At 52.4% G+C, this 13,911-nt stretch overlaps 1 long non-coding RNA gene across 4 annotated transcripts in view; it reads left to right on the top strand.

The window, feature by feature from the left end:
* LOC136110590 (uncharacterized) overlaps positions 1-13,911 on the top strand; it is a 102,671-nt gene that overhangs the window by 24,147 nt on the left and 64,613 nt on the right. Inside the window, exon 1 of one of the 4 annotated variants that reach the window (XR_011742005.1) lies at positions 6,195-6,470. The exons of the other annotated variants lie outside the window; for them this stretch is intronic. This is a non-coding gene — a long non-coding RNA (uncharacterized lncRNA). Of the gene's footprint in view, positions 1-6,194; positions 6,471-13,911 lie in introns of those variants that run through there. 4 annotated transcript variants of the gene reach the window in all.

The raw sequence follows: 13,911 nt of genomic DNA on the forward strand, positions 1-13,911 counted from the left end.
AATCTTGTCCTTGGAGGCACGTATGTTGCTGCCAGCGCCATCAACATACTCTCCCCAGCACAGCCAGGGATAGGATTTGGCCTGTTTATATTCACAGTGCAAAAAGGACCGAAGGATTAATGACTGATTACTTCTCAGGCCAGCGGGAGCCCTGGGTACCCATCTAGTCTGCAGATAAAACGCAGGGCAGACCAAGACAAAGCTTTGCAACAGAATCCTCCCAATTACCTCACCGATCTCCCCGCGTGCCGTAAAATGCACCGTCAGCTCTGCAACCGGCCAGCCAGCGCTCAGCCCAGAGATGAAACACCTCCCGACACCGCTCCGGGCTGCGCTGTGAGGTTTTGGGGAGAAAAGCTTTGATTTTCCCTACTCTGCCTCATCTCTCTCCCCAACCTGGGCATCATCTGGAGGTGTTTTGGTGGAGCCTTGGCTGGTCCCTACCTGCCTGTGCATGTGTGTGAGCATCCTATCGCCCCCCCATTCGAGCCTGCGCGTTGGATGCAGTTTCTATGGTTACTGCAGCTCCCGGGCCTGGTGAAGAGCAGTTGGATACTGGAGCTGGCAGGACCGACGTCTCCTTTTGGATCAGCCAGAAACTTGTCAGGGAGTTGGTGTGTGCAGGGCAAAGAGAGGAGAAGAGAGGGTGAGAAAGGAACCCAGGAGAAAAACCTGCCTTCCGCTGGGTGCCAGGGTTGCCCCCAACAGGTTATCCTCTGAACAGGCTTCAAACAGCAATCAGACGGGTGGAGGAAAAAAAAAGGATGATGAGAAAATTGCAGTTCTGGTGCTCACATGAAGGTGACATTTGTTGCAGCATCTCTAACCATTGATTCAGGGATCTAAACACATGGAAGTTTTAATTGCTGCCAGAGCCTGACTATTCTACCCACATTTGTTTTCTCACAGCTCTTCTTTCCTCTTATTTAGTTCTTCTAGGGGTTTTTATCCTGATATTTCCCTCCTTACACGCACAGGTTTCCTCCCCATTCCTATATATCCCCCTCTCGTTGGTTAAGCTAAAAGTTTAAGGCACTTTTACCCTCACCTAGTGCAGTGTTGCTGCCACTTGGGAAATGAAGGGACTGTTTTGGCAGGGTTTTTCCCCATCACAGCCTTGCTGTGGAGGCCACGCTGGTGTCCTGACGATGGACATGAGCACCGAGGTGTCTGCCTGGGTGCAAACCCAGTTGGGTGTTTGCATCTGCAATCAGGGACCCTTCTGCCCCATCCTCACACCTGCCCTGCCCCAAATACCAAAAAAATTGGATTCAACCTCTTAGGTTGGTCTTGCAAAGCCTTTTCTTTCTGGCTCAGCCACTTCACCTCCTCTAAACTGCTGGCAGTGCCTCCAAAATTCGTGTGCTGTAATAGGCGTCCTGATCCCTGCTGTTATGGGCAAGGTGTGGGGACAGGAATGAAAATAATTAGGCCAAAGGCTGGGGTGATGAAGGGCCCTCATCCTGACCTGCTCGGGAGGTAACTAGGAACACAGGTCTCCGTGTGTGTCCCAGGTGAGGACGGCTGCTCGTCCAGGGAGCAGTGGGTGAGCCCTGAGCCAGTCAGACTGGCTCTCCCATCTCCCTGGGGCAGCTCCGAGCACTGCGGCTCTTAGGAAAGGGGTTGTGATGGGTTTATGGTGTCTGCGAGGACACGGCAGGCAGGGGAAGGATTTGTGGGGTTTTGGCTCTTTGCAGGGCTGGTTAGCTGCAAAAAAAATCCCTGCAAAGCCAGGAAACTGTGTCCTGCCTTGTACACAGGGGTGTTCGCAACCCTGAGCCTCCGGGGTGGAGAAAGGATGGAGCAGGGGCAGCAGTGCTGGGCACTGTGTAAGAGCCCTGCATCAAAAGTCATCAGCTCACATACCAAAAGCCTTCAGCCACCTTTTTGGGCAAAATGGTCTTTTTTTCTACATTCACTGGGATTTTGTGTTTTTTTTCAGGCTGTGGAAGGGCTGATGGAAGCAAAGGCAGAAATGAGCCCTACTTTATTTTTCTGCCAAGGGTGAGGAAGCTGGTGATACTGGGATGTGTTAGTGGCAAAGGCTGTTGAGCAGAGGGGCTCACGTCGGAAGTGTGGTCCCGAGGAAGCCGGAGCTGTGGCTGGGGTGACAGTACAGCCGTGTTTCTATAGGGCCAACGCCGTGGAGGTGTCTGCAGCAGCGCTCAATGCTTTGCTGATACAGGACCAATGTGCTGCTTCACTCACCTTGGGTGCTCTGTCCTTTGGGTGGGATCAGTCTTTGCAGGGAGGCAGAGCAAGAGGCAGGAATTTAACCCAGACCCTGCAGCATGGACTCTTTGTCCTGCCTTGGCTGGGCTAACGATGAAAACGGTGTCCTCAGCAGCCAGCGCGTTACCCCAGCAGTTCCCAGGCTGCTGCCATCACCGGAGATGTCGGTGGGAGGCGGAGGACGGGGTGTCTGCAGGCCCCCAGCTCTCTGAATCACCTGCTCAGCCCTTTGGTTGCCGGGACTTGCAGCTGCCTAAGCTGTGTTTACCCTTCCCCGATTCTTTTTCTCCCTTTTCCCCAGGCAGATTAAAGCCAGACAAGAAAGGGCAGATGCAGCTCCCCCTCGACAAGTCGCTGCAGGTGAGATGGAGCTGCTCGGCATGCACACCTGAGCCACCTGGCCCGCCTGCCGTGTTAACCCTTTTGTGCAGGAGCAGCGCGCGGTTGCGTGGGCAGCATCCCGGGGGATGCGGGGGAGCAGGGGATGCTTTGGGGAGAGGGAACAGCCCCAGCGAGGAGCCTCCTGCGGCTGCAGGCGTCAGGTGGAGACACTTCCAGTCTGGATCACGGTGGCCTTTGGAAATGGAGCGTCAGGCTCATAGTTTTCATATTTCCCCTCCTCCTGCCTTATGCCTTGCAGAAGGGAGCCCCTGGGAGCTGGGTCTCTCTGGGAGGGGGGTGGCAGGCAGACCTGCCTGCACCGGGCAGGAGCAAAGGCTTTTACACCCCTGGGGCTGGGTGAGCAGCACCAGGTCTGCTGCTGGCCCAGCACATCGAATGGCTCGTGTCTCCTCAGCTGAGCCAGACCCGGACTGGTCCCTGTAAGAGATGTGTCCTGGCTGCACATCAAAACTGGCCTCTCTGGATGGGGAGCATCACGTTCCCTGAATGGGATCACACCCGCAACACTGTCCATGTGCTTTCCTTGGTGTCTGTGTGGGTGGCAGCAGACCTGACCCTGGGAGAAGTGTACAGGTCTTCTGTCTGCAGGAAAGCTGCCTGGAAATTAGCCTGGTTTTCTGAAAGAACAAAACTTTTACTGAAAATAAGACTTTATCCTCCAATCTATTTTCCTTGTCATGAAGGAGCCGTGGCAACTTCTGTTGAAGGAAATGAAACCTAGCTTTAGTTCCATGTTCTGAGAAACCTTTGAAATACCACGGAGAACGTCTCTGGATTGGTTTTGAGCCCAGCCAAAGGGCAAAAGCTCTCGATTGATTTATATTTCGAACCTCTCTCACCCCCACTCATCTGCCTGGAGCTCCAAACCCCCAAAGTGCATAGCTCCAAGGAAGGGAATATTTTGCACATGGGCTAATTTGGGTTAAATTCAAGGCTGTTTTTATTTGCTCCAGGCAAATGTCATTGGGCTCCTTTTGGTGTCACTTTGCCGTTCGTAAGTAGGTTCCTGAAGAAACAGTAAGAAGCCGAACATGTACATACATCTCCAAAGCGCGCGGGTATTTCCAAATGATGCAACTTCAGATTCCTTCCCCACCTCCCCCTCTTCCCCTTTGCTTCAAAACCCTTTTTTGGCCTCAAAGATCAGCTTGGGTTTTTCTTTCGGTTTTTTTTTTTTTGGTGTTAGTGTTCCAGGCTTCTCAAGGCAGAGTTTTGTCTGGTGGGAGGACGTGGGCAGCCCTGGAGCGAGGGCAGGGCATGCAGAGGGAAGCGAGATGCTGACCCTTTGGGGAGACTTTGCTCCAGCCTGTAGGTCCGTCTGTAACTCCGTGTATAATCCTCCCATAGTCAGGACCCCGCAGCAGGTGAGAAATAATATCAGATGTTCGCATGCTAGCTAGAACCTGAGGATCAGGCTGGGGAGCATGAGTGAGAACTGTTGCCTTTCCCTGAGAATATCTCCTGATCTCTGTGTTAAAACAACAGTTTAAGCCATCCCCTGCTTGGATGCTCCATGAAACTTGACCATTACTTGCTGGAAGATCCTGGTTTTCTACCACTTCAAATTGCATGTGTCAGCGTGACACTGCAACACGGCTTCTGTCTGTCTGTCTGGATGCTCCGGTGTGAGGTTTTGTCCTGGTTTTCCCTGCTCGAGGCTTTCAGCCAGGCTGTTCTCCCCAAAACCTGCACTGTCACCAAACGTGTGCCAATAAACCAGCCTGGGGAGGGACCGTTTGTTTGGGTTTCACTCATCCTCCTGTAACCCGCTGGCAGGGATGTCAAACATGACTTGTCCCTGTAGACGAAGTCAAGCTCGGCATCACTGTAATTAATCAGATTCCTCGAGGTTGTGGTTCGAACACAATCTAATTGTCTTGGGAAGGCGATACCCTCTGGGTCGTGCGGTGTCTCCTCGCCGGTGTCAGTGCTGTGTGAAACCTGGGAAGCAGCTGAGTTTGGGGGGGCTCCCAACCCCGCAATCTCCCCCCAGTGAGGGGTTGGGGGCAGCAGTGGGGCTGTGGTTTCATGCTGGGCTGTGTCTTTCTGCTGCCAACCTTCCTGTCTCCCCAGGAAGGAAAGATGGAGTGAAAACCTGTTTGCTGCTGGGAAAAGAGGCGAGTGGGAAAGGCTGCGTCCTGTGGTTTACTCCAGCGGGATGTGAGACTGGAACGGCGAGCTCGGAGAGGGGAAGGAAAGAGGTTTTCCTGTCCACAAAAATCTTAAAAAGCATAAAAAATCCTGCCTTCCTACTGCATAGGACAAACCCTTCTGAAATAACCCGTCAGAAATTTCCAGCGGGGCTCAGGCTTTTTGAGCCCTTCTCTGGAATGACTGGTGACGACAGCTCTCGCGTGGGCTGAGAGGACCGGAGTTTCACCCCGTTGATGCCCCGTGATGTGGTTTGTTTGCCCTGACGGCTCCATCCTGCCCCGGACAGACCTCGGTGGATGTTTCCGAGGTCCTGCCGTTCCCCACCAAACCTCTTGTTTTCATCATGCTGAAACAACGCAGCTGCGGTCACGTTGTCCCCATCGGCTCCGTCCATTGCAAAGAGGAACACACGGTGGAAGAGATGGGGAATTCCAGTCTCTTGGTTCTCTATTTCTTCTGCTTGGAGACAGCCGGGGTTTTATTTCCTGAGCAACTGCAAGGGCAATACCTTGCGCTTTGAGCCCTCGGACTGATTTTGTACATGAGCATAGGTGCAGGGCCCCAATATCTCCATTCTTCTTGCTGCCACACTCCTATAGTCCTCGGGGGAAGGAGTTTGGGCTCAGTGTTTGCAGGGAATAAGAGTCCCGGTGCCGGGGCTGGGATGTGAAACAAGCCGAGCGTTTTGTTTTGCAGCTCTGTACATGGCAGCGTGGCTAAACGCAGAGGCAGATTTCAAGGCACGGTTGTTTAACTACACTGGGAACGGCTGATTCCAGGCATGCTTATTTCACAGATTTTAGCTGCACATTTCCTGGGCAACAGTTTTGCAGATGTAATTCTGCAGGTAGGCTTTGGGAGGCCGAGCGTGCAGCTGGGACGAGCTCTTGCTGGCGATGGAACGCGAAAGCTGCTTCCCCCTGTGCCTTGTGGGTTTGGGGTTGTTTTGTTTTCCCTCTTCAAATGAAGAGTCAGAAAAACATCTGAGACTAATACCGGGATAGAGTGGGAGGAAAGGGAGATTTTAAAGTCTTGGTCAAGTTAACGGGAGTCTTTTCCTTTATGGATTATGGGTTTGCTTTTGTAGTTTGTTTGAAGGAAACACGGTTTGGATCCCACTGGCTTCAGCAGAAGCAAAGCTGGACCAAAGCAGCTCCTGGTGTAAGACAGGCTCAGGATTCAGCTTTATCTCTTAATGGGCCTGTTCTGTTGCCTGTTAGTGGGTCAGATTTTCGAGCTCTGAGTCAGCCTGAACTTTCAGTGGCTTTTGCACCTGGAGATTTAAATATCTGTCTATAGGGGAGGTGAACACCAAATGGCATCCCTACCTGCGACTCCTTAAGATATTCCCTCCCTCTTTACCCCCTCCAGCTATTTATTATTTCCCTCCCGCCGCTGCCTACCACCCTCCACGGTGAGTCAGGAGAATGGGGCACAAATGCTCCCACCTGAGCCGCTCCAGTACAAAGTCTGGCAGCGGCTTCATTCCAGCCACTGGGGAAAGGGGATCCTTGGCAAAGCTGCCAGGCCTTTGCCCAGGAGCCATGGAGAAGAGCCCGAGAGCTGTTCCATCGATGCCGCGCCGGCAGCGGGAGCCTCCGGCACAAGGGAGCAGCCGAACAAGGTTCCGGGGGTGGCGATAACATCTGGAGCCACCCGAGCAGAGCGCATCTCCCCATGCTGTAAGTGCAGGGTTGGGACTTTTTCACTGCTGAGCTGCCTCTGCTCCCTCTGAGTTCAGCAAGAGTTTGGAGCGGGGTCGTGCAACCGCCGGCGTTGGGTTTGATGGGAGCCGTGCCCGAGGGAGCGCTCTGGGACTGCTGCCCGCCGGGCTGGGCGAGTCCCTTGGGGTGCCTCCTGCCAAATTTGCAGATACAGCCTGTTCCAGTGCAAGAGGGGGCCCAGTGGAGCCAGCTGTTGAGCTGCAAAGCTCTTCCTGGGATGGAAGGGGTGGCTAAAAAGCCACAAATAGCCTATAAAAAAAGAATAGCTGTAAAAGCCAGAGAGTCCCAGGGGAGCTGGAGCCTTTGCTGGCTGGTGGGGGGTGCGAGCGAAGCACCCGCATCGCTCCCTGTATCACTCCCCGTGGAGCCGGCATCCTCGTCCCGCACAGCCAGGGAGGCATCGCTGCTCTGCCAGCTCCCTCTTCCCTCCCTTTCATCTCTTCCCTCCTCCCTTGCCCCCCCCGCATCCCTCCCCAGCCTCAATCCAGCTTGAAAATCTCAAGGCAAATCCTGCTAAATAGGGAGATTTCGCCCGGCTGCTTCCCTGCCCTCCCCGATCTTTCGCTCCCCGTCGCCGTTTCTGGCCTGCTGGGTTTTGTGTTTCAGTTGTTATAAATAAAGCTCCAGGCACTGATTTGGGTATACAATGACACCTTGTGTTATTAGACAGCACAGGACAGACTTTGCAAGGGGAGCCTGCTCGCCTGCCCTCCCTCGCCGCTGCCTGCGGTCTGCGGGGTGGCTGGCAGCAGGTGCTTCTGCCCCCCTGCCGCTGCCTAAAATCACAGCCCTCAGGAAAAGAAAAACCCAGAAGATCCCAGCCCCTGCTTGAGCTGGGCTGGGTTTAAAAATAGGTGGTGAGGGGAAGTTTTGCACTTGAAGATGGGAGCACGGCGGAGGTTGATGGGGAAAGTCTGGGTTCTTGTGGTTTTGCGCCTCAAAGAAGTGGGTGGAAAGTGTTTGCAGGGACAGTGTTGTCACTCGTTACCTCAGCTCTGCTGGGGGTGACCTGAGCTCACCCCAAATTGCCCATCGCAGTGGTGCCGGGCAGGATTTCACCCTGTAGCCGCTGTGTATCTGGCAGAGATGGGTCTGAGCATCCTCCATCCTCCGGCTCATCCCATCACTGCATCCTCGACCCCCGCGAAGGGTTTCGTGTGGCAAAAGCCATCTTGTGCCAGCCACCCTATTGTCTCTTGGTGTCCCTGGGGACCAGCACTGGCTGGAGTGGGGGAAACCGAAGGAAATGTTGTGTTCTACATCCCTGTTTTTGACTTCTCGCTTAGCATTTTCTCCCTCTCTTCAGTAGCAGCATCTGCTGAGAATGGAGGGGCAGGCAGCAAAGAAATAGGGTGACAATGGCTTGGAGGAGGCGAGGGTGGCAGACACTTGCGACCTGAGCTCAGCCTTGCCAAGGATCAAGTGTTGCTCTACTTTCTATGATAATTTTTTCCCCCCACCACAGCTTTAAATCGGAAAAGAAATCACTCTGAATTTCTGCGTGGGGCATCCAGGACGGGTGTCCCGCAGCTCCAAAACACGCTCTCCTCAGCTCGTGTCACCCAGCCCCATTGCTGCCCCCATGGGACCCCTTTTGTACTGGGGTCTCAAGGAGCTGTAACGCTGAGATTTGGGGACAGGCCCCTGGAACAGCTTTTTCAGGCGATCTCTTGTATTTCACCGCCCATCTTCTCCCTGCAGGGAACCAGAGCTGGTCTCTGGGTGCCCAGGTTGTGGAGGCAGTGATTTAAAGGCAGATAAATGAGAGTCCATCCAGCCTGTGGAGTTGGGAAGCTGACCTCTCATCAGGACCGACTTGATTTATCCAGATCATTTTAATTCTTTCAAAGACTTTTGGAAGTGGTGTTTATTTTTTGGTAACTTTGCTAAGTGGTTCTGATTATTACAATTTTGCTGACGGTTTAGGGTGTCATTTGAACAATATTTGAGAAGTCAATGAAAATATCAAAGACATAAAATTCCCTCTTGGAAACTCCTCTGTGTCATTTGATTTTAGGGTGTTGTGGGTTTTTTTTCCCTCTTTCCTGTCATCTCTGGATTTGTGGGTGAGGAAGGGGCACCCCAAAACCTCTCTCTAGCCAGACGAGTGGTGTTTTGCACTTGCTGGTTGCCTTTGTGGCTGTAAAAACAGACTGGGGTTGCCGTTTGCAAACTACTCGTCCCAATTCCTCCTGAGCAAAAGCATGCGATGGTGTTGATGCCAGGATAACCGCTGCTCTCCCCTCTCATAAAAGAACGAACATGTACACATGGGGTTCTGTTTTTGTAGCCTTGTGTTCCCTCACTTTGTGGAGATGCAGACTTGAGGAGAAGGTACTAAATACCCTCTTTTCGTGGTTTGTGATGCTCGTGTTACTTTATAAGGTAAATAACCCAAACTATCCAATAAAATTCCGACACTGCACATTAATAGTGATGGAGATATTTAATGTATGCAGTAAAGCTGCTATTCCAGAGCCCTAGGCCTGCTTTAGTAGCTATAACAGGAGTGAATAAGATCTTTTCCTGCTTTTATTTATACACATATAATATCAAATATTACTGAGTTTTTGCTTGTTAACATTAGCCAAAGGGGTTAAGAGAAATAAAAAGGGATTTTGCAAACACTTCAGGGGAGAAAGAGCAAAAGTAGGCCCATTAATAAATGAGGGAGCTGAATTCAGCAATGATATTGAAGTGACTAAGTTACTGAGCTGCTTTTAAAATCAGTCTCCGGTAAAATCAGCGGAGACAATTAGGAGACCTTGTCAGATACAATCATGGGCTCCCAAATAGAAAAGCAGCCCATGAGGGAATACAGAGGCGAGGAGGAGTAGCAGAATGAAGCCGGAGGAAAGGCTTCTGTTGAGTCCGTGTATCTGGCGCTGGGATGTTGTGCCAGCAGGTTGGAGACGTCCCCACCATGGGTGCAGTCCTTGGTTGAGTGACGTGTGGCAGAGATTGTCGTCATTCTCTATAAAAAAAGGGTGTAAACACAAAGGAAGAGGCTTGGGGGTACCCAGCCTTTCAAATTTCAAGCTCAGGTGGGAATGACATGATTGAATTGCACAAAGGAGAATGGAGACTGAATAGTGGTTGAAAAACAAACCCAACCAAATGAGCCAGCAGCAGGAAAGTGGCTCTCAAACGAAGGGCTGGCAGTGCCAGGTTGGAATTGTTTAAAACATGATTCTGTGAAGCTCTCAGATTTAAAGATGCTTTGAAGGAGCGTGGTGAAGGGGTAGGTTTGCACCAGCCTTTTCTCACTGCTTACCCTGGACTCCTTTGGCTAAACTCGTTGGCATTGGAGGAATTGGTTGTGGTGGAGCTCAGCCAGGGCTCGTGTCTGTGCAGAGGGTGGAGAAGCTTCCCTGCAGTTCCCCAACGACTCCTTGATGCATGGCAGGTTGTTTGGTTGGTTTATTTATTTATTTTGGTGCAGAAGGATGGGGTTTGGGGATCTTGTGGGCTATTAAGTAAATTCTGAAATCTCTGTCCCTTGTCTCTCCCAGCTCTGTAACGGGATGGTGGTGGATGAACCATCCCTGGAGACATCCCAGGCCAGGCTGGACGGGGCTCTGAGCAACCTGAGCTGGTGAAGATGTCCCTGCTCATGGCAGGGGGGGCACTGGGTGTGCTGTGAAGGTCCCTTCCAACCCAAAACATGTCCAGGTGTCCATGGTGTTGGGGAGATGCCTCAGCCCCAGCTCTGCTGGTTTTTACTGCAGCCTCGTAGACATTGCAACTGCCACACTCAACCCTTCCCTCTGCTTTATCTCATCCCTGCTCCTCTTTCTTATTTCTCTTCAGCTATTTGTTTAATGCATTTTATTATGTGGCTTCCCTGCATGTAGGTTTCCTTTCTCTCCTCTGTGCAAGCACTTTTCACCCCCTTAATGTCCCCAAGCTGCACCCTGCAGCGCACAGTCGGTGTTGACCATGGTGACTCTGGTGTCCGTGCTGTGGTGACAACAGCCAGCCCTCTCTTCATGTGTTGCTTCTGAGGCTCAGTGTCTTTTTTTTCCCCCCCATCATGTAAATGAAAGTTTGTGTGAATTTGTTCTGGTTTAAATCTAAAATATGCATTTGAGAGACAGAGGGGGAGAGAGGCGTGCAGACCTCACCCCTCAAAGCCCAGTCTATCCTCACTCCCAGACTCCTTCCAAAGGGAAAGGTGAAGAAGAAGAACCTGATCTCTGTTTCTTCCAAGTCTCATCATTTACAACCAGCCCCTTGGGCTGCTCTTTGGTGCTGGGCTGCCTCATGGGGCTAAACTTGTGGAGGACAGAGATTTCTAGTGGTTTGCACACCTTACCTCCTCCCTAAAGGCACCACAGCAGCTCATGGAGGAGGACAGCATGTTTGCCTCGGTGGCACCAGGCAGACTTTGTCACACGTATGCCCGTGCTAGGGGTTGAAAGTGTCGTAGTACAGAATCATAGATTGGGTTAAAGGGACCTTCAAAGCTCCCCCAGTGCCACCCCTGCCATGACAGGGACATCTTCACCAGCTCAGGTTGCTCAGAGCCCCGTCCAGCCTGGCCTGGGATGTCTCCAGGGATGGGGCATCCACCACCGCTCTGGGTAACCAAGCTTTGTCACTGTGTGGCTGACGTGCCTCCGCTGCCCACCCTCCTGGCATCGCCTTCTCTTTCTGGGTGGTCCCCCCATGGCTAACGGGGGAAGTCACCCACCTTTGCAGGATGACCAACCCCCGACTTGCAGAGCCAGTAACATGCAGCTGAATTTTGCTAAATTTGGCCCCTTTTCTCTCAGTTGGGTCCTGGTTGGATGCATGTGACCTGGAGATGTCCCCAGGAGAGAGCATCCCGCTCCCCTACAAAGGGCTGGTGTAGCTCTTTATGCCTCACTTGAGTTTCCCATTTAAACACCTCTCTCTGTCAGAGAGGACAAATTCCCTGGGTGGTCCCAAAGGACCCGTCTGGCCATTTTCACCGTGTTGGGGACCCACACGGGACACCCAGCGGGACCCCCGTGCCTTCCCATCCTGCTGCTCGCTGCTCCAGCCCGGCTGAGACGGGAGCTGGCTGGTGAGCTGGGGAAAAAAGGCTGCAGCAAAAGATGGAACAAACAGAATTTTTTTTTGCATCTAGAGGGGGAAGCACAGAGCTAAAAATAAAACGGGAAGATCAGTATCTGTCAGGCTGACGGCGGATTGGCTCTTTGGAAATGCATGTAATTACCAGGCTGTAGGTAGACATTTGCATGGAGCGAATAGCAAGCTACTGAGACAAGGTTACGCTTTAACCTTTAAGTCCTGAATCTGCAGGAAAACTAAGACAGAACTGCAGGAAATTAACTTAAATTAATAGAGTTGCTGTGACTGTGCCACATGTTACTTCAGCGCGTGTCACTTCACAGCACAGAGCGTCTTGCTGACCCTGTGCCCCGGCTCCCGGAGAGGGGAGATGCTTTGGAAGCGAGTTTGGCGTGTGTGGATCTCTTCCCTCGTTTGGGGATTCAGTGTGAGCTGTGGCTTTTTGTGGGCCACCCATGTCCTTAGCGTCCTCCGAGCTGGCAGTCTCCAAAGGGGTTGAAGGAATTTGGGCAAAAGAGCTTGTCCAAGGAGATGCTGCAGGGTTGGGTGGTGGGTGCAGGTGAAATCCAGCTGTGCTGCTCTGTGGCTCACAGCTGGGAGGCTGGGGAGGGGATGTGGTCAGGGGATGGATGTTTTGTTGAGAGCCTGGAGCCTGAGCTCTGTGTGCAGAACCCCACAGGCACTATTCAGGGCGGAAATTTGTATTGATTAGAGCAAAGATGGTCCCTTAGTGTGTGTTTGTGGGTGCCAGTGCCTGATGCTGTGAGTGCAAAACTAGTCTGGTGAAAAACTCACAGAGGAACAAAAAACACACCTGTACACTCCCATTCTGGTCTCCTGTCAGCGTTCTTGATGCTCTTGGCCTTCATGCTGCCCGCTCACTCCCAGGAGACTTCACTCTTGCTGCTGCCCATCATCCCTGGACCAGGCAGGAGCAGTCAGGGGATGTGTGGTGGTGGGGGGAGAGGGGGTCCCACCAGGAGGGGAGATGGAGAAGCCATGGACGTGTTTGCTGTTCCCAGCTGGTGCTGCTGTGAGATATGGGTATGAGCGCTTGAGTTGAGCTGAGGATGGAGGGGAAGCAGATTGGAAAACGTGAGGCTTTGAAGCCCGTGTTGACACCCTGCCTACTGTTGTCATTGTGCTGCCTTGAACTATGGGTGCGGTTTGGAGAATCCCAATTTTTCTGGCCTCTTTGCTGGCTGCAATGAGCAGACCATGCATCTTTCTAAAAACGCTGCCTTCTTCCCTCAAGCTTAGGGATAACTTTGTCCACTGGGTCAACCCCATTGCTTGGCTCCAGCTGACTGTACTGCTGTGCCTTGTACAGAAGCTGCGGTAGAACCAGGATGGTGGGGCCAGCTGGTGCAGAGCTCGACTGCTCACCTCCTGAAGGGCTGGGCCACCGGAGCTCAAGCTGCTCCACTGGCTCCCCATCAGCTGCTGAATCCAATTTAAGGCTCTGACCCTAATCTTCAAAGCAACTCATGGAGGAAGTGCCAATGGCATCAAAGGCTGAATTTTGTTCTTGAGCAGCACAAGCTGCTCCTCTGAGACAGCCCAGAGTGTGACGGCTGGGATGAAACCCAGGAGAGCAATCTCAGTTGGCCAGGACATGGCAAGGGTGGCCAGTGGTCAGGGCTCTTGGCCTGGATTTGGGGATTTTGGGGTTGGTTCTTTGCTCTGGGTGACATTGTACCCAGACTGAGGTGTCTGAACACCATGAAATCCTCAGACCTGGTGCTTTGAGGAGTTTACGCAGAGGGAGGCTGGGGCTTTGTCTCTCTGTCTCTACTGACCCATCTGTGAAGCACAGATAAGTGCTGCCTTTCTTCTTGGGGCAGTTAGAGGACAAGCGTGTTGGAGACTGTGAGACCTGTGAATCTGGCGATGGCCTACAACAATGTACTTTAGGCAGGAGTGGGAACAGTCTTCTGGGTGAGGCTGCGCAAATCTACATGGTGGCTGACATTAGGGAACAACCCATCCCCTTCTGCATGCTCTTTTAGCAAAAGGAGGGACTTTCATCCCTGCAGCCAGGCATCAAATCCAGCAGGTATCTGTCTCCCAAAGACAGCACTGCTAGAGACTCTGCAAAGCCTGGGAGATGCTGCAACATCAGATGTGGAAGGTGCTTGTGTGCTCCAGCAATGACCTGGGACAAAGCCCACGGTCTTTCTGCCTGGCTGCTGGGAGGTGGAGGATTGAATTGTGCTGATCAAGGCTTGACTCTCCATGTGTTGAGTCCCTTTCATGCCTCGATCTGCTGAAAAGGAGTTAAAATAGATGTACATCAGCTTAGGGGAAGTTCTGCTATATGACTTCTTTACAATGAGAGAGT

Source organism: Patagioenas fasciata, chromosome 20 (assembly GCF_037038585.1).
Source record: "Patagioenas fasciata isolate bPatFas1 chromosome 20, bPatFas1.hap1, whole genome shotgun sequence".
Taxonomy (NCBI): Eukaryota; Metazoa; Chordata; class Aves; order Columbiformes; family Columbidae; genus Patagioenas; species Patagioenas fasciata.